This window comes from Rhinoderma darwinii, chromosome 3 (genome assembly GCF_050947455.1).
Source record: "Rhinoderma darwinii isolate aRhiDar2 chromosome 3, aRhiDar2.hap1, whole genome shotgun sequence".
Taxonomy (NCBI): domain Eukaryota; kingdom Metazoa; phylum Chordata; class Amphibia; order Anura; family Rhinodermatidae; genus Rhinoderma; species Rhinoderma darwinii.
This window is the reverse complement of record NC_134689.1, coordinates 377,459,839-377,484,539: the sequence shown is the minus strand read 5'-3', so window position 1 is coordinate 377,484,539 and position 24,701 is coordinate 377,459,839. Positions and strand designations below refer to the sequence as shown.

At 50.0% G+C, this 24,701-nt stretch overlaps 36 non-coding genes and 1 pseudogene across 36 annotated transcripts; all 37 read left to right on the top strand.

Moving 5' to 3' along the window:
* The first annotated feature begins 254 nt into the window (after positions 1-254).
* Positions 255-395, top strand: LOC142751188 (U4 spliceosomal RNA). Its single transcript, XR_012882743.1, has one exon. It is a non-coding gene; the product is annotated as a U4 spliceosomal RNA (small nuclear RNA).
* A 355-nt stretch (positions 396-750) lies between these two features.
* LOC142751187 (U4 spliceosomal RNA) lies at positions 751-891 on the top strand. The gene has a single exon (XR_012882742.1). It is a non-coding gene; the product is annotated as a U4 spliceosomal RNA (small nuclear RNA).
* A 355-nt stretch (positions 892-1,246) lies between these two features.
* On the top strand, positions 1,247-1,387 carry LOC142751186 (U4 spliceosomal RNA). The gene has a single exon (XR_012882741.1). It is a non-coding gene; the product is annotated as a U4 spliceosomal RNA (small nuclear RNA).
* Positions 1,388-1,742: 355 nt separating this feature from the next.
* LOC142751269 (U4 spliceosomal RNA) lies at positions 1,743-1,883 on the top strand. Its single transcript, XR_012882823.1, has one exon. It is a non-coding gene; the product is annotated as a U4 spliceosomal RNA (small nuclear RNA).
* Positions 1,884-2,238: 355 nt separating this feature from the next.
* Positions 2,239-2,379, top strand: LOC142751304 (U4 spliceosomal RNA). The gene has a single exon (XR_012882857.1). It is a non-coding gene; the product is annotated as a U4 spliceosomal RNA (small nuclear RNA).
* A 355-nt stretch (positions 2,380-2,734) lies between these two features.
* LOC142751261 (U4 spliceosomal RNA) lies at positions 2,735-2,875 on the top strand. Its single transcript, XR_012882815.1, has one exon. It is a non-coding gene; the product is annotated as a U4 spliceosomal RNA (small nuclear RNA).
* Positions 2,876-3,223: 348 nt separating this feature from the next.
* Positions 3,224-3,364, top strand: LOC142751184 (U4 spliceosomal RNA). Its single transcript, XR_012882739.1, has one exon. It is a non-coding gene; the product is annotated as a U4 spliceosomal RNA (small nuclear RNA).
* Positions 3,365-3,720: 356 nt separating this feature from the next.
* LOC142751183 (U4 spliceosomal RNA) lies at positions 3,721-3,861 on the top strand. The gene has a single exon (XR_012882738.1). It is a non-coding gene; the product is annotated as a U4 spliceosomal RNA (small nuclear RNA).
* A 355-nt stretch (positions 3,862-4,216) lies between these two features.
* LOC142751259 (U4 spliceosomal RNA) lies at positions 4,217-4,357 on the top strand. The gene has a single exon (XR_012882813.1). It is a non-coding gene; the product is annotated as a U4 spliceosomal RNA (small nuclear RNA).
* Positions 4,358-4,712: 355 nt separating this feature from the next.
* LOC142751286 (U4 spliceosomal RNA) lies at positions 4,713-4,853 on the top strand. The gene has a single exon (XR_012882839.1). It is a non-coding gene; the product is annotated as a U4 spliceosomal RNA (small nuclear RNA).
* A 301-nt stretch (positions 4,854-5,154) lies between these two features.
* On the top strand, positions 5,155-5,295 carry LOC142751170 (U4 spliceosomal RNA). Its single transcript, XR_012882725.1, has one exon. It is a non-coding gene; the product is annotated as a U4 spliceosomal RNA (small nuclear RNA).
* Positions 5,296-5,650: 355 nt separating this feature from the next.
* On the top strand, positions 5,651-5,791 carry LOC142751258 (U4 spliceosomal RNA). Its single transcript, XR_012882812.1, has one exon. It is a non-coding gene; the product is annotated as a U4 spliceosomal RNA (small nuclear RNA).
* A 355-nt stretch (positions 5,792-6,146) lies between these two features.
* On the top strand, positions 6,147-6,287 carry LOC142751285 (U4 spliceosomal RNA). The gene has a single exon (XR_012882838.1). It is a non-coding gene; the product is annotated as a U4 spliceosomal RNA (small nuclear RNA).
* A 301-nt stretch (positions 6,288-6,588) lies between these two features.
* Positions 6,589-6,729, top strand: LOC142751171 (U4 spliceosomal RNA). Its single transcript, XR_012882726.1, has one exon. It is a non-coding gene; the product is annotated as a U4 spliceosomal RNA (small nuclear RNA).
* A 355-nt stretch (positions 6,730-7,084) lies between these two features.
* On the top strand, positions 7,085-7,225 carry LOC142751182 (U4 spliceosomal RNA). Its single transcript, XR_012882737.1, has one exon. It is a non-coding gene; the product is annotated as a U4 spliceosomal RNA (small nuclear RNA).
* A 355-nt stretch (positions 7,226-7,580) lies between these two features.
* On the top strand, positions 7,581-7,721 carry LOC142751181 (U4 spliceosomal RNA). Its single transcript, XR_012882736.1, has one exon. It is a non-coding gene; the product is annotated as a U4 spliceosomal RNA (small nuclear RNA).
* Positions 7,722-8,022: 301 nt separating this feature from the next.
* On the top strand, positions 8,023-8,163 carry LOC142751263 (U4 spliceosomal RNA). Its single transcript, XR_012882817.1, has one exon. It is a non-coding gene; the product is annotated as a U4 spliceosomal RNA (small nuclear RNA).
* Positions 8,164-8,519: 356 nt separating this feature from the next.
* On the top strand, positions 8,520-8,660 carry LOC142751280 (U4 spliceosomal RNA). The gene has a single exon (XR_012882834.1). It is a non-coding gene; the product is annotated as a U4 spliceosomal RNA (small nuclear RNA).
* A 355-nt stretch (positions 8,661-9,015) lies between these two features.
* On the top strand, positions 9,016-9,156 carry LOC142751180 (U4 spliceosomal RNA). Its single transcript, XR_012882735.1, has one exon. It is a non-coding gene; the product is annotated as a U4 spliceosomal RNA (small nuclear RNA).
* A 355-nt stretch (positions 9,157-9,511) lies between these two features.
* LOC142751179 (U4 spliceosomal RNA) lies at positions 9,512-9,652 on the top strand. Its single transcript, XR_012882734.1, has one exon. It is a non-coding gene; the product is annotated as a U4 spliceosomal RNA (small nuclear RNA).
* Positions 9,653-9,986: 334 nt separating this feature from the next.
* On the top strand, positions 9,987-10,127 carry LOC142751283 (U4 spliceosomal RNA). The gene has a single exon (XR_012882837.1). It is a non-coding gene; the product is annotated as a U4 spliceosomal RNA (small nuclear RNA).
* A 355-nt stretch (positions 10,128-10,482) lies between these two features.
* LOC142751178 (U4 spliceosomal RNA) lies at positions 10,483-10,623 on the top strand. The gene has a single exon (XR_012882733.1). It is a non-coding gene; the product is annotated as a U4 spliceosomal RNA (small nuclear RNA).
* A 355-nt stretch (positions 10,624-10,978) lies between these two features.
* LOC142751330 (U4 spliceosomal RNA) lies at positions 10,979-11,119 on the top strand. Its single transcript, XR_012882881.1, has one exon. It is a non-coding gene; the product is annotated as a U4 spliceosomal RNA (small nuclear RNA).
* Positions 11,120-11,474: 355 nt separating this feature from the next.
* On the top strand, positions 11,475-11,615 carry LOC142751177 (U4 spliceosomal RNA). The gene has a single exon (XR_012882732.1). It is a non-coding gene; the product is annotated as a U4 spliceosomal RNA (small nuclear RNA).
* Positions 11,616-11,970: 355 nt separating this feature from the next.
* LOC142751176 (U4 spliceosomal RNA) lies at positions 11,971-12,111 on the top strand. The gene has a single exon (XR_012882731.1). It is a non-coding gene; the product is annotated as a U4 spliceosomal RNA (small nuclear RNA).
* A 355-nt stretch (positions 12,112-12,466) lies between these two features.
* On the top strand, positions 12,467-12,607 carry LOC142751306 (U4 spliceosomal RNA). The gene has a single exon (XR_012882859.1). It is a non-coding gene; the product is annotated as a U4 spliceosomal RNA (small nuclear RNA).
* A 579-nt stretch (positions 12,608-13,186) lies between these two features.
* LOC142751291 (U4 spliceosomal RNA) lies at positions 13,187-13,327 on the top strand. The gene has a single exon (XR_012882844.1). It is a non-coding gene; the product is annotated as a U4 spliceosomal RNA (small nuclear RNA).
* Positions 13,328-13,676: 349 nt separating this feature from the next.
* LOC142751332 (U4 spliceosomal RNA) lies at positions 13,677-13,817 on the top strand. The gene has a single exon (XR_012882883.1). It is a non-coding gene; the product is annotated as a U4 spliceosomal RNA (small nuclear RNA).
* A 355-nt stretch (positions 13,818-14,172) lies between these two features.
* LOC142751175 (U4 spliceosomal RNA) lies at positions 14,173-14,313 on the top strand. Its single transcript, XR_012882730.1, has one exon. It is a non-coding gene; the product is annotated as a U4 spliceosomal RNA (small nuclear RNA).
* Positions 14,314-14,668: 355 nt separating this feature from the next.
* On the top strand, positions 14,669-14,809 carry LOC142751174 (U4 spliceosomal RNA). Its single transcript, XR_012882729.1, has one exon. It is a non-coding gene; the product is annotated as a U4 spliceosomal RNA (small nuclear RNA).
* Positions 14,810-15,164: 355 nt separating this feature from the next.
* LOC142751305 (U4 spliceosomal RNA) lies at positions 15,165-15,305 on the top strand. Its single transcript, XR_012882858.1, has one exon. It is a non-coding gene; the product is annotated as a U4 spliceosomal RNA (small nuclear RNA).
* Positions 15,306-15,660: 355 nt separating this feature from the next.
* LOC142751290 (U4 spliceosomal RNA) lies at positions 15,661-15,801 on the top strand. Its single transcript, XR_012882843.1, has one exon. It is a non-coding gene; the product is annotated as a U4 spliceosomal RNA (small nuclear RNA).
* A 355-nt stretch (positions 15,802-16,156) lies between these two features.
* Positions 16,157-16,297, top strand: LOC142751173 (U4 spliceosomal RNA). Its single transcript, XR_012882728.1, has one exon. It is a non-coding gene; the product is annotated as a U4 spliceosomal RNA (small nuclear RNA).
* Positions 16,298-16,652: 355 nt separating this feature from the next.
* Positions 16,653-16,793, top strand: LOC142751260 (U4 spliceosomal RNA). The gene has a single exon (XR_012882814.1). It is a non-coding gene; the product is annotated as a U4 spliceosomal RNA (small nuclear RNA).
* A 355-nt stretch (positions 16,794-17,148) lies between these two features.
* Positions 17,149-17,289, top strand: LOC142751324 (U4 spliceosomal RNA). The gene has a single exon (XR_012882875.1). It is a non-coding gene; the product is annotated as a U4 spliceosomal RNA (small nuclear RNA).
* A 355-nt stretch (positions 17,290-17,644) lies between these two features.
* On the top strand, positions 17,645-17,785 carry LOC142751301 (U4 spliceosomal RNA). Its single transcript, XR_012882854.1, has one exon. It is a non-coding gene; the product is annotated as a U4 spliceosomal RNA (small nuclear RNA).
* Positions 17,786-20,313: 2,528 nt separating this feature from the next.
* Positions 20,314-20,441, top strand: LOC142751336 (U4 spliceosomal RNA; annotated as a pseudogene).
* The last annotated feature ends 4,260 nt before the right edge of the window (positions 20,442-24,701 follow it).

Sequence of the window (24,701 nt, the reverse complement as noted above, 5' to 3'; positions counted from 1 at the left end):
CACTTTTCCCTTTGACTGATGGACATCCCCCTGCAACACAGTCGCGTTCCGGCTATGTCTGCTGTCCTGAGGTTGGACATCCCCCTGCAACACAGTCGCGTTCCGGCTATGTCTGCTGTCCTGAGGTCTTGGTCTGCCAAATCCCCCAGGATGCCTTGCAGTAGCGGCACAAGGGAGGAGTCAGTTTTGTTTAGCCACGGCTTAAATTAGCTCTTCCTGGGAGGCATGGATATGTCTGCCACCTAAGCTTCTTTAGCTTTGCGCAGTGGCAGTATCATAGCCCATGAGGTTTAACCGAGGCGTGATTATTGCTAGTTGAAAACTTTTCCCAATACCCCGCCATGATGACTTGAAATACAGTCAGCATCGGCAATTTTTGCTGGTCTCTCTGGAGACTTTATCTACCGTGTGAACAACAGAAGGATTGGGAGTGCAGATGGCTTTGTTGTCCCCCAGCGCGGAAGGTTTATCTGTTCCAGAAACTGAAGCCCGAGCCCACTTTTCCCTTTGACTGATGGACATCCCCCTGCAACACAGTCGCGTTCCGGCTATGTCTGCTGTCCTGAGGTTGGACATCCCCCTGCAACACAGTCGCGTTCCGGCTATGTCTGCTGTCCTGAGGTCTTGGTCTGCCAAATCCCCCAGGATGCCTTGCAGTAGCGGCACAAGGGAGGAGTCAGTTTTGTTTAGCCACGGCTTAAATTAGCTCTTCCTGGGAGGCATGGATATGTCTGCCACCTGAGCTTCTTTAGCTTTGCGCAGTGGCAGTATCATAGCCCATGAGGTTTAACCGAGGCGTGATTATTGCTAGTTGAAAACTTTTCCCAATACCCCGCCATGATGACTTGAAATACAGTCAGCATCGGCAATTTTTGCTGGTCTCTCTGGAGACTTTATCTACCGTGTGAACAACAGAAGGATTGGGAGTGCAGATGGCTTTGTTGTCCCCCAGCGCGGAAGGTTTATCTGTTCCAGAAACTGAAGCCCGAGCCCACTTTTCCCTTTGACTGATGGACATCCCCCTGCAACACAGTCGCGTTCCGGCTATGTCTGCTGTCCTGAGGTTGGACATCCCCCTGCAACACAGTCGCGTTCCGGCTATGTCTGCTGTCCTGAGGTCTTGGTCTGCCAAATCCCCCAGGATGCCTTGCAGTAGCGGCACAAGGGAGGAGTCAGTTTTGTTTAGCCACGGCTTAAATTAGCTCTTCCTGGGAGGCATGGATATGTCTGCCACCTGAGCTTCTTTAGCTTTGCGCAGTGGCAGTATCATAGCCCATGAGGTTTAACCGAGGCGTGATTATTGCTAGTTGAAAACTTTTCCCAATACCCCGCCATGATGACTTGAAATACAGTCAGCATCGGCAATTTTTGCTGGTCTCTCTGGAGACTTTATCTACCGTGTGAACAACAGAAGGATTGGGAGTGCAGATGGCTTTGTTGTCCCCCAGCGCGGAAGGTTTATCTGTTCCAGAAACTGAAGCCCGAGCCCACTTTTCCCTTTGACTGATGGACATCCCCCTGCAACACAGTCGCGTTCCGGCTATGTCTGCTGTCCTGAGGTTGGACATCCCCCTGCAACACAGTCGCGTTCCGGCTATGTCTGCTGTCCTGAGGTCTTGGTCTGCCAAATCCCCCAGTATGCCTTGCAGTAGCGGCACAAGGGAGGAGTTAGTTTTGTTTAGCCACGGCTTAAATTAGCTCTTCCTGGGAGACATGGATATGTCTGCCACCTGAGCTTCTTTAGCTTTGCGCAGTGGCAGTATCATAGCCCATGAGGTTTAGCCGAGGCGTGATTATTGCTAGTTGAAAACTTTTCCCAATACCCCGCCATGATGACTTGAAATACAGTCAGCATCGGCAATTTTTGCTGGTCTCTCTGGAGACTTTATCTACTGTGTGAACAACAGAAGGATTGGGAGTGCAGATGGCTTTGTTGTCCCCCAGCGCGGAAGGTTTATCTGTTCCAGAAACTGAAGCCCGAGCCCACTTTTCCCTTTGACTGATGGACATCCCCCTGCAACACAGTCGCGTTCCGGCTATGTCTGCTGTCCTGAGGTTGGACATCCCCTTGCAACACAGTCGCGTTCCGGCTATGTCTGCTGTCCTGAGGTCTTGGTCTGCCAAATCCCCCAGGATGCCTTGCAGTAGCGGCACAAGGGAGGAGTCAGTTTTGTTTAGCCACGGCTTAAATTAGCTCTTCCTGGGAGGCATGGATATGTCTGCCACCTGAGCTTCTTTAGCTTTGCGCAGTGGCAGTATCATAGCCCATGAGGTTTAACCGAGGCGTGATTATTGCTAGTTGAAAACTTTTCCCAATACCCCGCCATGATGACTTGAAATACAGTCAGCATCAGCAATTTTTGCTGGTCTCTCTGGAGACTTTATCTACCGTGTGAACAACAGAAGGATTGGGAATGCAGATGGCTTTGTTGTCCCCCAGCGCGGAAGGTTTATCTGTTCCAGAAACTGAAGCCTGAGCCCACTGTTCCCTTTGACTGATGGACATCCCCCTGCAGCACAGTCGCGTTCCGGCTATGTCTGCTGTCCTGAGGTTGGACATCCCCCTGCAACACAGTTGCGTTCCGGCTATGTCTGCTGTCCTGAGGTCTTGGTCTGCCAAATCCCCCAGGATGCCTTGCAGTAGCGGCACAAGGGAGGAGTCAGTTTTGTTTAGCCACGGCTTAAATTAGCTCTTCCTGGGAGGCATGGATATGTCTGCCACCTGAGCTTCTTTAGCTTTGCGCAGTGGCAGTATCATAGCCCATGAGGTTTAACCGAGGCGTGATTATTGCTAGTTGAAAACTTTTCCCAATACCCCGCCATGATGACTTGAAATACAGTCAGCATCGGCAATTTTTGCTGGTCTCCCTGGAGACTTTATCTACCGTGTGAACAACAGAAGGATTGGGAGTGCAGATGGCTTTGTTGTCCCCCAGCGCGGAAGGTTTATCTGTTCCAGAAACTGAAGCCCGAGCCCACTTTTCCCTTTGACTGATGGACATCCCCCTGCAACACAGTCGCGTTCCGGCTATGTCTGCTGTCCTGAGGTTGGACATCCCCCTGCAACACAGTCGCGTTCCGGCTATGTCTGCTGTCCTGAGGTCTTGGTCTGCCAAATCCCCCAGGATGCCAGCGGCACAAGGGAGGAGTCAGTTTTGTTTAGCCACGGCTTAAATTAGCTCTTCCTGGGAGGCATGGATATGTCTGCCACCTGAGCTTCTTTAGCTTTGCGCAGTGGCAGTATCATAGCCCATGAGGTTTAACCGAGGCGTGATTATTGCTAGTTGAAAACTTTTCCCAATACCCCGCCATGATGACTTGAAATACAGTCAGCATCGGCAATTTTTGCTGGTCTCTCTGGAGACTTTATCTACCGTGTGAACAACAGAAGGATTGGGAGTGCAGATGGCTTTGTTGTCCCCCAGCGCGGAAGGTTTATCTGTTCCAGAAACTGAAGCCCGAGCCCACTTTTCCCTTTGACTGATGGACATCCCCCTGCAACACAGTCGCCTTCCGGCTATGTCTGCTGTCCTGAGGTTGGACATCCCCCTGCAACACAGTCGCGTTTCCGGCTATGTCTGCTGTCCTGAGGTCTTGGTCTGCCAAATCCCCCAGGATGCCTTGCAGTAGCGGCACAAGGGAGGAGTCAGTTTTGTTTAGCCACGGCTTAAATTAGCTCTTCCTGGGAGGCATGGATATGTCTGCCACCTGAGCTTCTTTAGCTTTGCGCAGTGGCAGTATCATAGCCCATGAGGTTTAACCGAGGCGTGATTATTGCTAGTTGAAAACTTTTCCCAATACCCCGCCATGATGACTTGAAATACAGTCAGCATCGGCAATTTTTGCTGGTCTCTCTGGAGACTTTATCTACCGTGTGAACAACAGAAGGATTGGGAGTGCAGATGGCTTTGTTGTCCCCCAGCGCGGAAGGTTTATCTGTTCCAGAAACTGAAGCCCGAGCCCACTTTTCCCTTTGACTGATGGACATCCCCCTGCAACACAGTCGCGTTCCGGCTATGTCTGCTGTCCTGAGGTTGGACATCCCCCTGCAACACAGTCGCGTTCCGGCTATGTCTGCTGTCCTGAGGTCTTGGTCTGCCAAATCCCCCAGGATGCCTTGCAGTAGCGGCACAAGGGAGGAGTCAGTTTTGTTTAGCCACGGCTTAAATTAGCTCTTCCTGGGAGGCATGGATATGTCTGCCACCTGAGCTTCTTTAGCTTTGCGCAGTGGCAGTATCATAGCCCATGAGGTTTAACCGAGGCGTGATTATTGCTAGTTGAAAACTTTACCCAATACCCCGCCATGATGACTTGAAATACAGTCAGCATCGGCAATTTTTGCTGGTCTCTCTGGAGACTTTATCTACCGTGTGAACAACAGAAGGATTGGGAGTGCAGATGGCTTTGTTGTCCCCCAGCGCGGAAGGTTTATCTGTTCCAGAAACTGAAGCCCGAGCCCACTTTTCCCTTTGACTGATGGACATCCCCCTGCAACACAGTCGCGTTCCGGCTATGTCTGCTGTCCTGAGGTTGGACATCCCCCTGCAACACAGTCGCGTTCCGGCTATGTCTGCTGTCCTGAGGTCTTGGTCTGCCAAATCCCCCAGGATGCCTTGCAGTAGCGGCACAAGGGAGGAGTCAGTTTTGTTTAGCCACGGCTTAAATTAGCTCTTCCTGGGAGGCATGGATATGTCTGCCACCTGAGCTTCTTTAGCTTTGCGCAGTGGCAGTATCATAGCCCATGAGGTTTAACCGAGGCGTGATTATTGCTAGTTGAAAACTTTTCCCAATACCCTGCCATGATGACTTGAAATACAGTCAGCATCGGCAATTTTTGCTGGTCTCTCTGGAGACTTTATCTACCGTGTGAACAACAGAAGGATTGGGAGTGCAGATGGCTTTGTTGTCCCCCAGCGCGGAAGGTTTATCTGTTCCAGAAACTGAAGCCCGAGCCCACTTTTCCCTTTGACTGATGGACATCCCCCTGCAACACAGTCGCGTTCCGGCTATGTCTGCTGTCCTGAGGTCTTGGTCTGCCAAATCCCCCAGGATGCCTTGCAGTAGCGGCACAAGGGAGGAGTCAGTTTTGTTTAGCCACGGCTTAAATTAGCTCTTCCTGGGAGGCATGGATATGTCTGCCACCTGAGCTTCTTTAGCTTTGCGCAGTGGCAGTATCATAGCCCATGAGGTTTAACCGAGGCGTGATTATTGCTAGTTGAAAACTTTTCCCAATACCCCGCCATGATGACTTGAAATACAGTCAGCATCGGCAATTTTTGCAGGTCTCTCTGGAGACTTTATCTACCGTGTGAACAACAGAAGGATTGGGAGTGCAGATGGCTTTGTTGTCCCCCAGCGCAGAAGGTTTATCTGTTCCAGAAACTGAAGCCCGAGCCCACTTTTCCCTTTGACTGATGGACATCCCCCTGCAACACAGTCGCGTTCCGGCTATGTCTGCTGTCCTGAGGTTGGACATCCCCCTGCAACACAGTCGCGTTCCGGCTATGTCTGCTGTCCTGAGGTCTTGGTCTGCCAAATCCCCCAGGATGCCTTGCAGTAGCGGCACAAGGGAGGAGTCAGTTTTGTTTAGCCACGGCTTAAATTAGCTCTTCCTGGGAGGCATGGATATGTCTGCCACCTGAGCTTCTTTAGCTTTGCGCAGTGGCAGTATCATAGCCCATGAGGTTTAACCGAGGCGTGATTATTGCTAGTTGAAAACTTTACCCAATACCCCGCCATGATGACTTGAAATACAGTCAGCATCGGCAATTTTTGCTGGTCTCTCTGGAGACTTTATCTACCGTGTGAACAACAGAAGGATTGGGAGTGCAGATGGCTTTGTTGTCCCCCAGCGCGGAAGGTTTATCTGTTCCAGAAACTGAAGCCCGAGCCCACTTTTCCCTTTGACTGATGGACATCCCCCTGCAACACAGTCGCGTTCCGGCTATGTCTGCTGTCCTGAGGTTGGACATCCCCCTGCAACACAGTCGCGTTCCGGCTATGTCTGCTGTCCTGAGGTCTTGGTCTGCCAAATCCCCCAGGATGCCTTGCAGTAGCGGCACAAGGGAGGAGTCAGTTTTGTTTAGCCACGGCTTAAATTAGCTCTTCCTGGGAGGCATGGATATGTCTGCCACCTGAGCTTCTTTAGCTTTGCGCAGTGGCAGTATCATAGCCCATGAGGTTTAACCGAGGCGTGATTATTGCTAGTTGAAAACTTTTCCCAATACCCTGCCATGATGACTTGAAATACAGTCAGCATCGGCAATTTTTGCTGGTCTCTCTGGAGACTTTATCTACCGTGTGAACAACAGAAGGATTGGGAGTGCAGATGGCTTTGTTGTCCCCCAGCGCGGAAGGTTTATCTGTTCCAGAAACTGAAGCCCGAGCCCACTTTTCCCTTTGACTGATGGACATCCCCCTGCAACACAGTCGCGTTCCGGCTATGTCTGCTGTCCTGAGGTCTTGGTCTGCCAAATCCCCCAGGATGCCTTGCAGTAGCGGCACAAGGGAGGAGTCAGTTTTGTTTAGCCACGGCTTAAATTAGCTCTTCCTGGGAGGCATGGATATGTCTGCCACCTGAGCTTCTTTAGCTTTGTGCAGTGGCAGTATCATAGCCCATGAGGTTTAACCGAGGCGTGATTATTGCTAGTTGAAAACTTTTCCCAATACCCCGCCATGATGACTTGAAATACAGTCAGCATCGGCAATTTTTGCAGGTCTCTCTGGAGACTTTATCTACCGTGTGAACAACAGAAGGATTGGGAGTGCAGATGGCTTTGTTGTCCCCCAGCGCAGAAGGTTTATCTGTTCCAGAAACTGAAGCCCGAGCCCACTTTTCCCTTTGACTGATGGACATCCCCCTGCAACACAGTCGCGTTCCGGCTATGTCTGCTGTCCTGAGGTTGGACATCCCCCTGCAACACAGTCGCGTTCCGGCTATGTCTGCTGTCCTGAGGTCTTGGTCTGCCAAATCCCCCAGGATGCCTTGCAGTAGCGGCACAAGGGAGGAGTCAGTTTTGTTTAGCCACGGCTTAAATTAGCTCTTCCTGGGAGGCATGGATATGTCTGCCACCTGAGCTTCTTTAGCTTTGCGCAGTGGCAGTATCATAGCCCATGAGGTTTAACCGAGGCGTGATTATTGCTAGTTGAAAACTTTTCCCAATACCCCGCCATGATGACTTGAAATACAGTCAGCATCGGCAATTTTTGCTGGTCTCTCTGGAGACTTTATCTACCGTGTGAACAACAGAAGGATTGGGAGTGCAGATGGCTTTGTTGTCCCCCAGCGCGGAAGGTTTATCTGTTCCAGAAACTGAAGCCCGAGCCCACTTTTCCCTTTGACTGATGGACATCCCCCTGCAACACAGTCGCGTTCCGGCTATGTCTGCTGTCCTGAGGTTGGACATCCCCCTGCAACACAGTCGCGTTCCGGCTATGTCTGCTGTCCTGAGGTCTTGGTCTGCCAAATCCCCCAGGATGCCTTGCAGTAGCGGCACAAGGGAGGAGTCAGTTTTGTTTAGCCACGGCTTAAATTAGCTTTTCCTGGGAGGCATGGATATGTCTGCCACCTGAGCTTCTTTAGCTTTGCGCAGTGGCAGTATCATAGCCCATGAGGTTTAACCGAGGCGTGATTATTGCTAGTTGAAAACTTTTCCCAATACCCCGCCATGATGACTTGAAATACAGTCAGCATCGGCAATTTTTGCTGGTCTCTCTGGAGACTTTATCTACCGTGTGAACAACAGAAGGATTGGGAGTGCAGATGGCTTTGTTGTCCCCCAGCGCGGAAGGTTTATCTGTTCCAGAAACTGAAGCCCTAGCCCACTTTTCCCTTTGACTGATGGACATCCCCCTGCAACACAGTCGCGTTCCGGCTATGTCTGCTGTCCTGAGGTCTTGGTCTGCCAAATCCCCCAGGATGCCTTGCAGTAGCGGCACAAGGGAGGAGTCCGTTTTGTTTAGCCACGGCTTACATTAGCTCTTCCTGGGAGGCATGGATATGTCTGCCACCTGAGCTTCTTTAGCTTTGCGCAGTGGCAGTATCATAGCCCATGAGGTTTAACCGAGGCGTGATTATTGCTAGTTGAAAACTTTTCTCAATACCCCGCCATGATGACTTGAAATACAGTCAGCATCGGCAATTTTTGCTGGTCTCTCTGGAGACTTTATCTACCGTGTGAACAACAGAAGGATTGGGAGTGCAGATGGCTTTGTTGTCCCCCAGCGCAGAAGGTTTATCTGTTCCAGAAACTGAAGCCCGAGCCCACTTTTCCCTTTGACTGATGGACATCCCCCTGCAACACAGTCGCCTTCCGGCTATGTCTGCTGTCCTGAGGTTGGACATCCCCCTGCAACACAGTCGCGTTTCCGGCTATGTCTGCTGTCCTGAGGTCTTGGTCTGCCAAATCCCCCAGGATGCCTTGCAGTAGCGGCACAAGGGAGGAGTCAGTTTTGTTTAGCCACGGCTTAAATTAGCTCTTCCTGGGAGGCATGGATATGTCTGCCACCTGAGCTTCTTTAGCTTTGCGCAGTGGCAGTATCATAGCCCATGAGGTTTAACCGAGGTGTGATTATTGCTAGTTGAAAACTTTTCCCAATACCCCGCCATGATGACTTGAAATACAGTCAGCATCGGCAATTTTTGCTGGTCTCTCTGGAGACTTTATCTACCATGTGAACAACAGAAGGATTGGGAGTGCAGATGGCTTTGTTGTCCCCCAGCGCGGAAGGTTTATCTGTTCCAGAAACTGAAGCCCGAGCCCACTTTTCCCTTTGACTGATGGACATCCCCCTGCAACACAGTCGCGTTCCGGCTATGTCTGCTGTCCTGAGGTTGGACATCCCCCTGCAACACAGTCGCGTTCCGGCTATGTCTGCTGTCCTGAGGTCTTGGTCTGCCAAATCCCCCAGGATGCCTTGCAGTAGCGGCACAAGGGAGGAGTCAGTTTTGTTTAGCCACGGCTTAAATTAGCTCTTCCTGGGAGGCATGGATATGTCTGCCACCTGAGCTTCTTTAGCTTTGCGCAGTGGCAGTATCATAGCCCATGAGGTTTAACCGAGGCGTGATTATTGCTAGTTGAAAACTTTTCCCAATACCCCGCCATGATGACTTGAAATACAGTCAGCATCGGCAATTTTTGCTGGTCTCTCTGGAGACTTTATCTACCGTGTGAACAACAGAAGGATTGGGAGTGCAGATGGCTTTGTTGTCCCCCAGCACGGAAGGTTTATCTGTTCCAGAAACTGAAGCCCGAGCCCACTTTTCCCTTTGACTGATGGACATCCCCCTGCAACACAGTCGCGTTCCGGCTATGTCTACTGTCCTGAGGTTGGACATCCCCCTGCAACACAGTCGCGTTCCGGCTATGTCTGCTGTCCTGAGGTCTTGGTCTGCCAAATCCCCCAGGATGCCTTGCAGTAGCGGCACAAGGGAGGAGTCAGTTTTGTTTAGCCACGGCTTAAATTAGCTCTTCCTGGGAGGCATGGATATGTCTGCCACCTGAGCTTCTTTAGCTTTGCGCAGTGGCAGTATCATAGCCCATGAGGTTTAACCGAGGCGTGATTATTGCTAGTTGAAAACTTTTCCCAATACCCCGCCATGATGACTTGAAATACAGTCAGCATCGGCAATTTTTGCTGGTCTCTCTGGAGACTTTATCTACCGTGTGAACAACAGAAGGATTGGGAGTGCAGATGGCTTTGTTGTCCCCCAGCGCGGAAGGTTTATCTGTTCCAGAAACTGAAGCCCGAGCCCACTTTTCCCTTTGACTGATGGACATCCCCCTGCAACACAGTCGCGTTCCGGCTATGTCTGCTGTCCTGAGGTTGGACATCCCCCTGCAACACAGTCGCGTTCCGGCTATGTCTGCCAAATCCCCCAGGATGCCTTGCAGTAGCGGCACAAGGGAGGAGTCAGTTTTGTTTAGCCACGGCTTAAATTAGCTCTTCCTGGGAGGCATGGATATGTCTGCCACCTGAGATTCTTTAGCTTTGCGCAGTGGCAGTATCATAGCCCATGAGGTTTAACCGAGGCGTGATTATTGCTAGTTGAAAACTTTTCCCAATACCCTGCCATGATGACTTGAAATACAGTCAGCATCGGCAATTTTTGCTGGTCTCTCTGGAGACTTTATCTACCGTGTGAACAACAGAAGGATTGGGAGTGCAGATGGCTTTGTTGTCCCCCAGCACGGAAGGTTTATCTGTTCCAGAAACTGAAGCCCGAGCCCACTTTTCCCTTTGACTGATGGACATCCCCCTGCAACACAGTCGCGTTCCGGCTATGTCTACTGTCCTGAGGTTGGACATCCCCCTGCAACACAGTCGCGTTCCGGCTATGTCTGCTGTCCTGAGGTCTTGGTCTGCCAAATCCCCCAGGATGCCTTGCAGTAGCGGCACAAGGGAGGAGTCAGTTTTGTTTAGCCACGGCTTAAATTAGCTCTTCCTGGGAGGCATGGATATGTCTGCCACCTGAGCTTCTTTAGCTTTGCGCAGTGGCAGTATCATAGCCCATGAGGTTTAACCGAGGCGTGATTATTGCTAGTTGAAAACTTTTCCCAATACCCCGCCATGATGACTTGAAATACAGTCAGCATCGGCAATTTTTGCTGGTCTCTCTGGAGACTTTATCTACCGTGTGAACAACAGAAGGATTGGGAGTGCAGATGGCTTTGTTATCCCCCAGCGCGGAAGGTTTATCTGTTCCAGAAACTGAAGCCCGAGCCCACTTTTCCCTTTGACTGATGGACATCCCCCTGCAACACAGTCGCGTTCCGGCTATGTTTACTGTCCTGAGGTTGGACATCCCCCTGCAACACAGTCGCGTTCCGGCTATGTCTGCTGTCCTGAGGTCTTGGTCTGCCAAATCCCCCAGGATGCCTTGCAGTAGTGGCACAAGGGAGGAGTCAGTTTTGTTTAGCCACGGCTTAAATTAGCTCTTCCTGGGAGGCATGGATATGTCTGCCACCTGAGCTTCTTTAGCTTTGCGCAGTGGCAGTATCATAGCCCATGAGGTTTAACTGAGGCGTGATTAGTCCTAGTTGAAAACTTTTCCCAATACCCCGCCATGATGACTTGAAATACAGTCAGCATCGGCAATTTTTGCTGGTCTCTCTGGAGACTTTATCTACCGTGTGAACTACAGAAGGATTGGGAGTGCAGATGGCTTTGTTGTCCCCCAGCGCGCAAGGTTTATCTGTTCCAGAAACTGAAGCCCGAGCCCACTTTTCCCTTTGACTGATGGACATCCCCCTGCAACACAGTCGCGTTCCGGCTATGTCTGCTGTCCTGAGGTTGGACATCCCCCTGCAACACAGTCGCGTTCCGGCTATGTCTGCTGTCCTGAGGTCTTGGTCTGCCAAATCCCCCAGGATGCCTTGCAGTAGCGGCACAAGGGAGGAGTCAGTTTTGTTTAGCCACGGCTTAAATTAGCTCTTCCTGGGAGGCATGGATATGTCTGCCACCTGAGCTTCTTTAGCTTTGCGCAGTGGCAGTATCATAGCCCATGAGGTTTAACCGAGGCGTGATTATTGCTAGTTGAAAACTTTTCCCAATACCCCGCCATGATGACTTGAAATACAGTCAGCATCGGCAATTTTTGCTGGTCTCTCTGGAGACTCTATCTACCGTGTGAACAACAGAAGGATTGGGAGTGCAGATGGCTTTGTTGTCCCCCAGCGCGGAAGGTTTATCTGTTCCAGAAACTGAAGCCCGAGCCCACTTTTCCCTTTGACTGATGGACATCCCCCTGCAACACAGTCGCGTTCCGGCTATGTCTGCTGTCCTGAGGTTGGACATCCCCCTGCAACACAGTCGCATTCCGGCTATGTCTGCTGTCCTGAGGTCTTGGTCTGCCAAATCCCCCAGGATGCCTTGCAGTAGCGGCACAAGGGAGGAGTCAGTTTTGTTTAGCCACGGCTTAAATTAGCTCTTCCTGGGAGGCATGGATATGTCTGCCACCTGAGCTTCTTTAGCTTTGCGCAGTGGCAGTATCATAGCCCATGAGGTTTAACCGAGGCGTGATTATTGCTAGTTGAAAACTTTTCCCAATACCCCGCCATGATGACTTGAAATACAGTCAGCATCGGCAATTTTTGCTGGTCTCTCTGGAGACTTTATCTACGGTGTGAACAACAGAAGGATTGGGAGTGCAGATGGTTTTGTTGTCCCCCAGTGCGGAAGGTTTATCTGTTCCAGAAACTGAAGCCCGAGCCCACTTTTCCCTTTGACTGATGGACATCCCCCTGCAACACAGTCGCGTTCCGGCTATGTCTGCTGTCCTGAGGTTGGACATCCCCCTGCAACACAGTCGCGTTCCGGCTATGTCTGCTGTCCTGAGGTCTTGGTCTGCCAAATCCCCCAGGATGCCTTGCAGTAGCGGCACAAGGGAGGAGTCAGTTTTGTTTAGCCACGGCTTAAATTAGCTCTTCCTGGGAGGCATGGATATGTCTGCCACCTGAGCTTCTTTAGCTTTGCGCAGTGGCAGTATCATAGCCTATGAGGTTTAACCGAGGCGTGATTATTGCTAGTTGAAAACTTTTCCCAATACCCCGCCATGATGACTTGAAATACAGTCAGCATCAGCAATTTTTGCTGGTCTCTGTGGAGACTTTATCTACCGTGTGAACAACAGAAGGATTGGGAGTGCAGATGGCTTTGTTGTCCCCCAGCGCGGAAGGTTTATCTGTTCCAGAAACTGAAGCCCGAGCCCACTTTTCCCTTTGACTGATGGACATCCCCCTGCAACACAGTCGCGTTCCGGCTATGTCTGCTGTCCTGAGGTTGGACATCCCCCTGCAACACAGTCGCGTTCCGGCTATGTCTGCTGTCCTGAGGTTGGACATCCCCCTACAACAGAAGGATTGGGAGTGCAGGTGGCTTTGTTGTCCCCCAGCGCGGAAGGTTTATCTGTTCCAGAAACTGAAGCCCGAGCCCACTTTTCCCTTTGACTGATGGACATCCCCCTGCAACACAGTCGCGTTCCGGCTATGTCTGCTGTCCTGAGGTTGGACATCCCCCTGCAACACAGTCGCGTTCCGGCTATGTCTGCTGTCCTGAGGTCTTGGTCTGCCAAATCCCCCAGGATGCCTTGCAGTAGCGGCACAAGGGAGGAGTCAGTTTTGTTTAGCCACGGCTTAAATTAGCTCTTCCTGGGAGGCATGGATATGTCTGCCACCTGAGCTTCTTTAGCTTTGCGCAGTGGCAGTATCATAGCCCATGAGGTTTAACCGAGGCGTGATTATTGCTAGTTGAAAACTTTTCCCAATACCCCGCCATGATGACTTGAAATACAGTCAGCATCGGCAATTTTTACTGGTCTCTCTGGAGACTTTATCTACCGTGTGAACAACAGAAGGATTGGGAGTGCAGATGGCTTTGTTGTCCCCCAGCGCGGAAGGTTTATCTGTTCCAGAAACTGAAGCCCGAGCCCACTTTTCCCTTTGACTGATGGACATCCCCCTGCAACACAGTCGCGTTCCGGCTATGTCTGCTGTCCTGAGGTTGGACATCCCCCTGCAACACAGTCGCGTTCCGGCTATGTCTGCTGTCCTGAGGTCTTGGTCTGCCAAATCCCCCAGGATGCCTTGCAGTAGCGGCACAAGGGAGGAGTCAGTTTTGTTTAGCCACGGCTTAAATTAGCTCTTCCTGGGAGGCATGGATATGTCTGCCACCTGAGCTTCGTTGCGCAGTGGCAGTATCATAGCCCATGAGGTTTAACTGAGGCGTGATTAGTCCTAGTTGAAAACTTTTCCCAATACCCCGCCATGATGACTTGAAATACAGTCAGCATCGGCAATTTTTGCTGGTCTCTCTGGAGACTTTATCTACCGTGTGAACAACAGAAGGATTGGGAGTGCAGATGGCTTTGTTGTCCCCCAGCGCGCAAGGTTTATCTGTTCCAGAAACTGAAGCCCGAGCCCACTTTTCCCTTTGACTGATGGACATCCCCCTGCAACACAGTCGCGTTCCGGCTATGTCTGCTGTCCTGAGGTTGGACATCCCCCTGCAACACAGTCGCGTTCCGGCTATGTCTGCTGTCCTGAGGTCTTGGTCTGCCAAATCCCCCAGGATGCCTTGCAGTAGCGGCACAAGGGAGGAGTCAGTTTTGTTTAGCCACGGCTTAAATTAGCTCTTCCTGGGAGGCATGGATATGTCTGCCACCTGAGCTTCTTTAGCTTTGCGCAGTGGCAGTATCATAGCCCATGAGGTTTAACCGAGGCGTGATTATTGCTAGTTGAAAACTTTTCCCAATACCCCGCCATGATGACTTGAAATACAGTCAGCATCGGCAATTTTTGCTGGTCTCTCTGGAGACTCTATCTACCGTGTGAACAACAGAAGGATTGGGAGTGCAGATGGCTTTGTTGTCCCCCAGCGCGGAAGGTTTATCTGTTCCAGAAACTGAAGCCCGAGCCCACTTTTCCCTTTGACTGATGGACATCCCCCTGCAACACAGTCACGTTCCGGCTATGTCTGCTGTCCTGAGGTTGGACATCCCCCTGCAACACAGTCGCATTCCGGCTATGTCTGCTGTCCTGAGGTCTTGGTCTGCCAAATCCCCCAGGATGCCTTGCAGTAGCGGCACAAGGGAGGAGTCAGTTTTGTTTAGCCACGGCTTAAATTAGCTCTTCCTGGGAGGCATGGATATGTCTGCCACCTGAGCTTCTTTAGCTTTGCGCAGTGGCAGTATCATAGCCCATGAGGTTTAACCGAGGCGTGATTATTGCTAGTTGAAAACTTTTCCCAATACCCCGCCATGATGACTTGAAATACAGTCAGCATCGGCAATTTTTGCTGGTCTCTCTGGAGACTTTATCTACCGTGTGAACAACAGAAGGATTGGGAGTGCAGATGGTTTTGTTGTCCCCCAGTGCGGAAGGTTTATCTGTTCCAGAAACTGAAGCCCGAGCCCACTTTTCCCTTTGACTGATGGACATCCCCCTGCAACACAGTCGCGTTCCGGCTATGTCTGCTGTCCTGAGGTTGGACATCCCCCTGCAACACAGTCGCGTTCCGGCTATGTCTGCTGTCCTGAGGTCTTGGTCTGCCAAATCCCCCAGGATGCCTTGCAGTAGCGGCACAAGGGAGGAGTCAGTTTTGTTTAGCCACGGCTTAAATTAGCTCTTCCTGGGAGGCATGGATATGTCTGCCACCTGAGCTTCTTTAGCTTTGCGCAGTGGCAGTATCATAGCCTATGAGGTTTAACCGAGGCGTGATTATTGCTAGTTGAAAACTTTTCCCAATACCCCGCCATGATGACTTGAAATACAGTCAGCATCAGCAATTTTTGCTGGTCTCTGTGGAGACTTTATCTACCGTGTGAACAACAGAAGGATTGGGAGTGCAGATGGCTTTGTTGTCCCCCAGCGCGGAAGGTTTATCTGTTCCAGAAACTGAAGCCCGAGCCCACTTTTCCCTTTGACTGATGGACATCCCCCTGCAACACAGTCGCGTTCCGGCTATGTCTGCTTTCCTGAGGTTGGACATCCCCCTGCAACACAGTCGCGTTCCGGCTATGTCTGCTGTCCTGAGGTCTTGGTCTGCCAAATCCCCCAGGATGCCTTGCAGTAGCGGCACAAGGGAGGAGTCAGTTTTGTTTAGCCACGGCTTAAATTAGCTCTTCCTGGGAGGCATGGATATGTCTGCCACCTGAGCTTCTTTAGCTTTGCGCAGTGGCAGTATCATAGCCCATGAGGTTTAACCGAGGCGTGATTATTGCTAGTTGAAAACTTTTCCCAATACCCCGCCATGATGACTTGAAATACAGTCAGCATCGGCAATTTTTACTGGTCTCTCTGGAGACTTTATCTACCGTGTGAACAACAGAAGGATTGGGAGTGCAGATGGCTTTGTTGTCCCCCAGCGCGGAAGGTTTATCTGTTCCAGAAACTGAAGCCCGAGCCCACTTTTCCCTTTGACTGATGGACATCCCCCTGCAACACAGTCGCGTTCCGGCTATGTCTGCTGTCCTGAGGTTGGACATCCCCCTGCAACACAGTCGCGTTCCGGCTATGTCTGCTGTCCTGAGGTCTTGGTCTGCCAAATCCCCCAGGATGCCTTGCAGTAGCGGCACAAGGGAGGAGTCAGTTTTGTTTAGCCACGGCTTAAATTAGCTCTTCCTGGGAGGCATGGATATGTCTGCCACCTGAGCTTCTTTAGCTTTGCGCAGTGGCAGTATCATAGCCCATGAGGTTTAACCGAGGCGTGATTATTGCTAGTTGAAAACTTTTCCCAATACCCCGCCATGATGACTTGAAATACAGTCAGCATCGGCAATTTTTGCTGGTCTCTCTGGAGACTTTATCTACCGTGTGAACAACAGAAGGATTGGGAGTGCAGATGGCTTTGTTGTCCCCCAGCGCGGAAGGTTTATCTGTTCCAGAAACTGAAGCCCGAGCCCACTTTTCCCTTTTACTGATGGACATCCCCCTGCAACACAGTCGCGTTCCGGCTATGTCTGCTGTCCTGAGGTTGGACATCCCCCTGCAACACAGTCGCGTTCCGGCTATGTCTGCTGTCCTGAGGTCTTGGTCTGCCAAATCCCCCAGGATGCCTTGCAGTAGCGGCACAAGGGAGGAGTCAGTTTTGTTTAGCCACGGCTTAAATTAGCTCTTCCTGGGAGGCATGGATATGTCTGCCACCTGAGCTTCTTTAACTTTGCGCAGTGGCAGTATCATAGCCCATGAGGTTTAACCGAGGCGTGATTATTGCTAGTTGAAAACTTTTCCCAATACCCCGCCATGATGACTTGAAATACAGTCAGCATCGGCAATTTTTGCTGGTCTCTCTGGAGACTTTATCTACCGTGTGAACAACAGAAGGATTGGGAGTGCAGATGGCTTTGTTGTCCCCCAGCGCGGAAGGTTTATCTGTTCCAGAAACTGAAGCCCGAGCCCACTTTTCCCTTTGACTGATGGACATCCCCCTGCAACACAGTCGCGTTCCGGCTATGTCTGCTGTCCTGAGGTTGGACATCCCCCTGCAACACAGTCGCGTTCCGGCTATGTCTGCTGTCCTGAGGTCTTGGTCTGCCAAATCCCCCAGGATGCCTTGCAGTAGCGGCACAAGGGAGGAGTCAGTTTTGTTTAGCCACGGCTTAAATTAGCTCTTCCTGGGAGGCATGGATATGTCTGCCACCTGAGCTTCTTTAGCTTTGCGCAGTGGCAGTATCATAGCCCATGATGGTTAACCGAGGCGTGATTATTGCTAGTTGAAAACTTTTCTCAATACCCCGCCATGATGACTTGAAATACAGTCAGCATCGGCAATTTTTGCTGGTCTCTCTGGAGACTTTATCTACCGTGTGAACAACAGAAGGATTGGGAGTGCAGATGGCTTTGTTGTCCCCCAGCGCGGAAGGTTTATCTGTTCCAGAAACTGAAGCCCGAGCCCACTTTTCCCTTTGACTGATGGACATCCCCCTGCAACACAGTCGCGTTCCGGCTATGTCTGCTGTCCTGAGGTTGGACATCCCCCTGCAACACAGTCGCGTTCCGGCTATGTCTGCTGTCCTGAGGTCTTGGTCTGCCAAATCCCCCCGGATGCCTTGCAGTAGCGGCACAAGGGAGGAGTCAGTTTTGTTTAGCCACGGCTTAAATTAGCTCTTCCTGGGAGGCATGGATATGTCTGCCACCTGAGCTTCTTTAGCTTTGCGCAGTGGCAGTATCATAGCCTATGAGGTTTAACCGAGGCGTGATTATTGCTAGTTGAAAACTTTTCCCAATACCCCGCCATGATGACTTGAAATACAGTCAGCATCGGCAATTTTTGCTGGTCTCTCTGGAAACTTTATCTACCGTGTGAACAACAGAAGGATTGGGAGTGCAGATGGCTTTGTTGTCCCCCAGCGCGGAAGGTTTATCTGTTCCAGAAACTGAAGCCCGAGCCCACTTTTCCCTTTGACTGATGGACATCCCCCTGCAACACAGTCGCGTTCCGGCTATGTCTGCTGTCCTGAGGTTGGACATCCCCCTGCAACACAGTCGCGTTCCGGCTATGTCTGCTGTCCTGAGGTTGGACATCCCCCTGCAACACAGTCGCGTTCCGGCTATGTCTGCTGTCCTGAGGTTGGACATTCCCCTGCAACACAGTCGCGTTCCGGCTATGTCTGCTGTCCTGAGGTCTTGGTCTGCCAAATCCCCCAGGCTGCCTTGCAGTAGCGGCACAAGGGAGGAGTCAGTTTTGTTTAGCCACGGCTTAAATTAGCACTTCCTGACTTCCGGTTCCGGCCCCGGCATGTAGGGATGCACGCCTGAGAGCGCTCCTGCCTCTGTTCCACATATCTCCCTGTCAGACCGTACTTACATTCTCTGGGGAAGCACAGATCACCCAGCCATCTTCCGGGCGCAGTACCCGATCGACCGGTGAGTGCATGGACAGATTTGTCTCAGTAATGGGGAAATCCAAGACGCAAAGCAAATCAGGACGCGTGGCTGAACAACCGCCCAATATGGCGGACGGGCATGACCCGCCTAGTGTCTTGCCTGAACACTCGGAGGGATCCTCACAAGTATGGGGCATAGGCGACACATCCTGTGTCATTGATTACAAGCAACTGGCGATACAGGTGGCACAGTTAATTACCCTGGATTTGCAGGAATCTCTATCTAAAACGATAGAAACCTCATTGTCAAACCTGCATACCTCGGTGACACAGCATGAGGAACGTCTAGATAAGCTGGAAACGGCGATTCAGGATATGGATTCTGGACTCGAGGAGGTACTACAACTCATACGAGATACCCGGTTGGAGAACAAGAAATTGTGGGAGCGGGTAGAAGATCTAGAGAACCGCTCTCGGCGGAATAATCTGCGCATCGTCGGCTTACCAGAATCGGTGCCAACTAAAGATCTGAGACGTCTATGTGAGCTGGATCTGCCGGCAGCTTTGGGCATACACCATCCATGCAGGGTGGAAAGAGCACATAGAATTGGAGCTGATCTGCGTGCGGCAAAGTCGGATAACCGTAGTGATGTGAATACAATGAGAGATCGCCCGAGGCAAGTAATTGTAAAGTACCTAGATTACTTTGACAAGATGTCTGTGCTCAAATCCTTCAAGAACAGAAAAGATGGATTAGATTACAAAGGTCATCGTAACCTCATCTTTGGAGACTTCTCGGCGGAAGTTACTAAGAAAAGGTGAGCATTCTCTCAAATTTGCTCAGATCTGTACAAACGCCAGATGAAATTCGCTTTACTGTACCCCGCGATTTTAAAAGTTTTTCAATCGGATGGATCATTCGAATCGTTCCAGTCGCCGGAAGAGGCCTTTGCAAGCTTGAAGCCCTCAACTTCGAAGGATTCCCCTACGCCCCCTCTTCGCTCAGCCCCGGTATTTCGGAGTGTAGAGGACAGTCGGGACATTACTACAATTCCGCCATCTTCTCCGAAGCCTCAGCGGGTGGGTCGTCTGGTTTCAGCTGATACCTGACAAGATTTCGATGGCTAACACGGACGCACAGAGCCGTTCTTTATTCACCGATGATTGCCCGTTTTGAGTCAGCTTTTATACTACCTGCCAGATCAAGTGAGAAGGGTCTGGATGGCGGTTCTTCACTTCTTCTGAGCCTTGTCGATTTGGAAGATGTGGTATGGACATACTAACTGTTTCATGTTGTTCTTTATTCAGCTCAGATTCCCCAATTACGGAAGATGAGCTCAAATCTGCTATCAATTCCTTGAAACTCAATAAAGCGCCAGGCCCCGATGGGTATACTGGGGAATATTTCAAAGCTCTGAGGGATCAAATGGCTCCATGTTTGCTTCAACTATATAATGGCTACCTGTCCAGACAGCCGATTCCACCAGCCTCTAATGTCGCATATATAAAGGTTTTGCCGAAACAGGATAAGTACCCTGCTCTAGCATCATCGTACCGACCAATCTCGTTAATTAATTTGGACCTGAAGTTGATGTCTAAAATAATGACAGATAGACTAGCCTTCATTCTCCCCAGATTAATTTCCCCTAGCCAGGTGGGCTTCGTCAAGGGCCGCTCAGCAGTGTCAAACATACGGAAGATTCTGAGTGTTCTAGACGACGTAAATCTTAATACTTCTGCTCATCCATCTCCAGCGATCCTTACCGTGGATGCCGAAAAAGCTTTTGATATGGTGGACTGGGGATGGTTGGGTAGGACTTTAGATTCCATGCATATAGTGGGCCCTTTTCGCACATCCTGAGGTCTTTGTCTGCCAAATCCCCCAGGATGCCTTGCAGTAGCGGCACACGGGAGGAGTCCGTTTTGTTTAGCCACGGCTTAAATTAGCTCTTCCTGGGAGGCATGGATATGTCTGCCAACTGAGCTTCTTTAGCTTTGGCAAGTGGTAGTATGAGGTTTAACCGAGGTGTGATTATTGCTAGTTGAAAACTTTTCCCAATACCCCGCCATGATGACTTGAAATACAGTCAGCAGGGGGGCGTGGCTTAGCTATGGAGCTGTGAGCACGCATCTTGGGGGAGCTCCGGATAAGCAGGCACAGTACAGCAATTAACACTGGGTAAACCCGGCAGGCGATGCCAGGTAAACGAAGGGGAACTTGCCCTGGAGCCTCTCGTTCCTTACCCTGTTCCTCCGGCCGCTGCAAGAGCATGGAACGCTTCCTCTCCTCCTCACAAACAGTCTCGGCCTCTCCAGCAGCAATGGTGGACGCATTGCCACTGCATCCGGCCACTTAGATGTCGGCTCCCTTCCCTCCTCCTCCTCGGTCGCGACCTGCACTAGCATACATGAGCCCAGACGCTGATCCTCTCTCCTGCAGTGCGCAGAATGCGGTAAGCCCTGCATCCCCACTCGCCACACTCCCCATGAGGGAATCACCCGCCATTCTACCGCACCCACGTGGTACTGAAGTACAAAATGGGCTTACACGCTGATTTACACCTGCTGAGGGAAATGATCCAGGCCCTCCCCACTAGACAGGACCTTGACTCCCTGGTTACCAGGATTGAGCAAGCACACCAACAAGACATAGCAGAGCTACGCCTGGAAGTAGACAGAATTGATTCTAGGGCTCTTTCTACTGAGCAAACTGTATCTACTATTGATTCCAGAGTGGCCTCCCTGGAACGGACTGCCATTGACACTAGAACACACTTACAGTCCCTGGCTCTTCAGTTAAATGATCAGGAAAATAGGGGACGCTGATTGCTAAAAGATGCTCATTGGCACAATGGCTTACACCCCTTATACCTCCACTTACAGATCTAATGTACCAGATGAAGAAGGGTATACATATGGATAAGTTAGATATAGAGCGTACACCGGAAGCTAAAGCTTCCAAATTTTTCCAGAAATGGAAGACCTTTATCTGCAAGCATTATCAACAAAGCGAGATTGTGGAATTGATGGCACCATTTCATTACACGTGGTATTTGACAAGAGCGGTTGCGGGGACGTTAGGTAACTTAGGGCCTCAGTGAAGGTCTATTGCAAGGAGGGGGGGGTACACGAAGCTTGACCATGTAGATATCTATGATTATTAGATCTGATGTCCAAATTTTAAATATTGGTTTCTATTAAAGATTAATTGAAAACTGATGGGCCCCTGAGCTATGGTGGGGGGGTGGGGGTTACGTTTGATTGTTTAGTTACTTTGGTCTAATGTTATTTGTAACAACAAGAACCTCAATGCACATCGGTGATACTGTGAATGTTGTAGAATATTGTATTCTCTGCCATATCTTATGCAATATGTTTCTATTATGGTACATCTCCTTTTCTCATGGATCAATTTTGATATATAATATTTGATTTTCTTTTTTGTAATAATGTTATAAAACTCAATAAAATTTGTTTACAAAAAAAAGACGCGACTTTCCTCATAGACCGCATTCACAGAGTCTCTCGGCCAGGCCCGCTCGATCCGTCTACACCACGGGACGTTTTATGCCGTCTACACTACTACACTGACAAAGATGCAATTATTCGGGGCGCATGGTCACATGGTCCTATGTCCGTGGAGGGTAGTACAATCACTATATACCCTGATGTCTCGCCACAAACACTCTATATGAGACGACTTCTCCACCCCTTACTGGAAAAAATCAAGGCGGCAGGCGCTACATACCGATGGGGCCACCCGTTCCATGTTGTCGTCAAGAATAACTCTGGCTCCTACCTTTTACGTCACTTCTCGGATCTTGATGGCCTATTTCGTTTTCTTCAAATCGACCCCTTTCCAGATCCCAACTGGTTAGCATTGGAGAGAGTCGACCAACCTCAAAGACGCCGTCTCAGAAGAACCAACCAGCCTCCCCTCAACAGATTTATCCCTGGGGCGCCACATCTACCACTAGTGGATCTATCCCACAGGATCCCACCTGAGGCCTAAGAGTGACCACACGCTCTGATATCCTTTTATTTTTATGATGTTGCCTGCAATTATGGCTTCACAAGGACTTAATATGTTATGTCTTGTTTATTCATTTCTCTGGTTCTCTTATCTGATTCCTTACAGCTAAATGTTCCTCTCAGTAAAACCCATCAGTGCCCATAATTCCTATTAAGGAACTATGGCCGCTCCAGCTACTCAACCACTTACTTCGGGCTGACTAACGGCTGCAACGTATTAGTTTCCTTGCATCATGTAGAGCAGCACATGTATGATTAACATCCGTGGGTGATTTTGGAGTTTGATATTACCTGCTACTCATTATATGCCACATATAACAGTACCCCCCGCACCTCACATCATTCTTAAGAAACTGGGGGAGTCATGATTAACCCCTTCCCGACATTTGCCGTACATGTACGTCATGGAAAGTACTGACTTCCCGCATCTTGCCGTACATGTACGCCAAATGTTTGGGACCGGCTCAGAAGCTGAGCCGGTGCCATCATCACCGGATCTCAGCTGTATCTTACAGCTGACATCCGGCTGTAACGGCGGGGACCGAAATCAGCTTCGATCCCCGCCATTAACCCCTTAAGTGCAGCGCTCAAACGCGATCGCTGCACTTAAGGTGTTTGCAGCTCATCGGAACCCCAGTAATGAAATTTCCGGGGTTACGGTGGCTGCAATGGCAACCGGAGGCCTAATACTGGCCTCCCGGTCTGCCTAGCACCGAAGCCGGTCAAGATCCGCCCGGCGGCGGAGCCTGATCGGCTTCCGTAGCTGCCGGCAAGATGGCGCCGGGTCAGGAGCTGATCCGGCGTCATCAGCGGTGGAAGTTAGCTGTACTGTACAGCTGACATCCACCTGTAACGGCAGGAACCGGAGCTAGCTCCGATCCCTGCCATTAACCCCTTCGATGCAGCAATCGAAAGCGATTGCTGCATCGTAGCGGTTACTAGCAGATCGCCAGCCCTGACAGGCAATCGGGACTGGCGACTGCTGTTATGGCAACAGGAGACACAATGGTCTCCTGCTCTGCCATTACGGAAGCCGATTTAGGCCCCGCCGGGAGGCGAAGCCTAATCGGCTTGCTGTCAGTGAATGACTGACAGATCTAATACATTGCACTACATAGGTAGTGCAATGTATTAGAAAAAAAAAAATCTGACCGTTGGACCTTCAAGTCCCCTAGTGGGACTTGAGAAAAAGTGTAAAAAAAAGTATAAAAAAGTGTAAAAAAAAGTGCACAAAATAAAAGTTTGAAAACAGTAAAAGTTTCAAGTAATCAAATAAAACACAATCCCCCTTTTACTCTTATCAAGTCCTTTATTATTGAAAAATAATAATAAACCATATGTATTTGGTATCGCCACGACCGTAACGACCGGAGGTATCAAAATATTATATTATTTATTGCACGCGGTGAACAGCGTAAAAAAAACAGTCAAAAACGTTACCAGAGTTTCTGTTTTTTGGTCACTTTGCCCTACAAATATTAGAATAAAAAGTGATCAAAAAGTCGCACGTATCCAAAAATGGTACCTATAAAAACTATAGCTCGTGCCGCAAAAAACAAGCCCTCATACAGCTGCGTCGACAAAAAAATTAAAATGTTATGGTTCTCACAACTTGGCGACAGAAAAAATACATTCTTTTTACAAAAGTAATTTTATTGTGCAAAAAGTTGTAAAACATGAAAAAGTTCTATAAATTAGGTATCGCCGGAATCGTACTGACCCGCAGAATAAAGTTAACATGTAATTTATAACGCATGGTGAACGCTGTATAAAAAAAAAACGAAAAAAGCTGTGCCAGAATTGCGTTTTTTTGTTTACCTGGCATCCCAAAAAATAGGATAAAAGGTGATCAAAAGGTTGCATGTACCCCAAAATGGTACCAATAATAACTACAGCTCGTCCCGCAACAAATCAGCCCTCATACCGCTACGTCTATGAAAAATAAAATTAGTTATGGCTCCAATAAGTCAGGAAATAAAAAAATATGCAGTTGTGCCCGAGGGGAACATTTCTTCTGTTTGAAGAGGCGATTTATCAAGGACCTAAAATTAGGGAACCAGGAAAGGGAGGGCCCAAACATATCCGCTGGAAGCGACGGTGCCCGTATTATACCAGGACAACACTTCCTAGCAAAATTCCCCAAACTACAAAGGCGCGGAGTGTGGATCAAAAGGGGGATAATAAAGGACGCCATATATCAGTGCGACACTGGCTTGTGCAGAAAGGATTGCTTCACAGCGTAACACACATCTATGGATTATTTTATTGTTTTTTTTTACCCCGTTATTATACCACCTGACTATGCCCCTTATATACTCCGCCCGGCTTACATATGCCCTACATTATA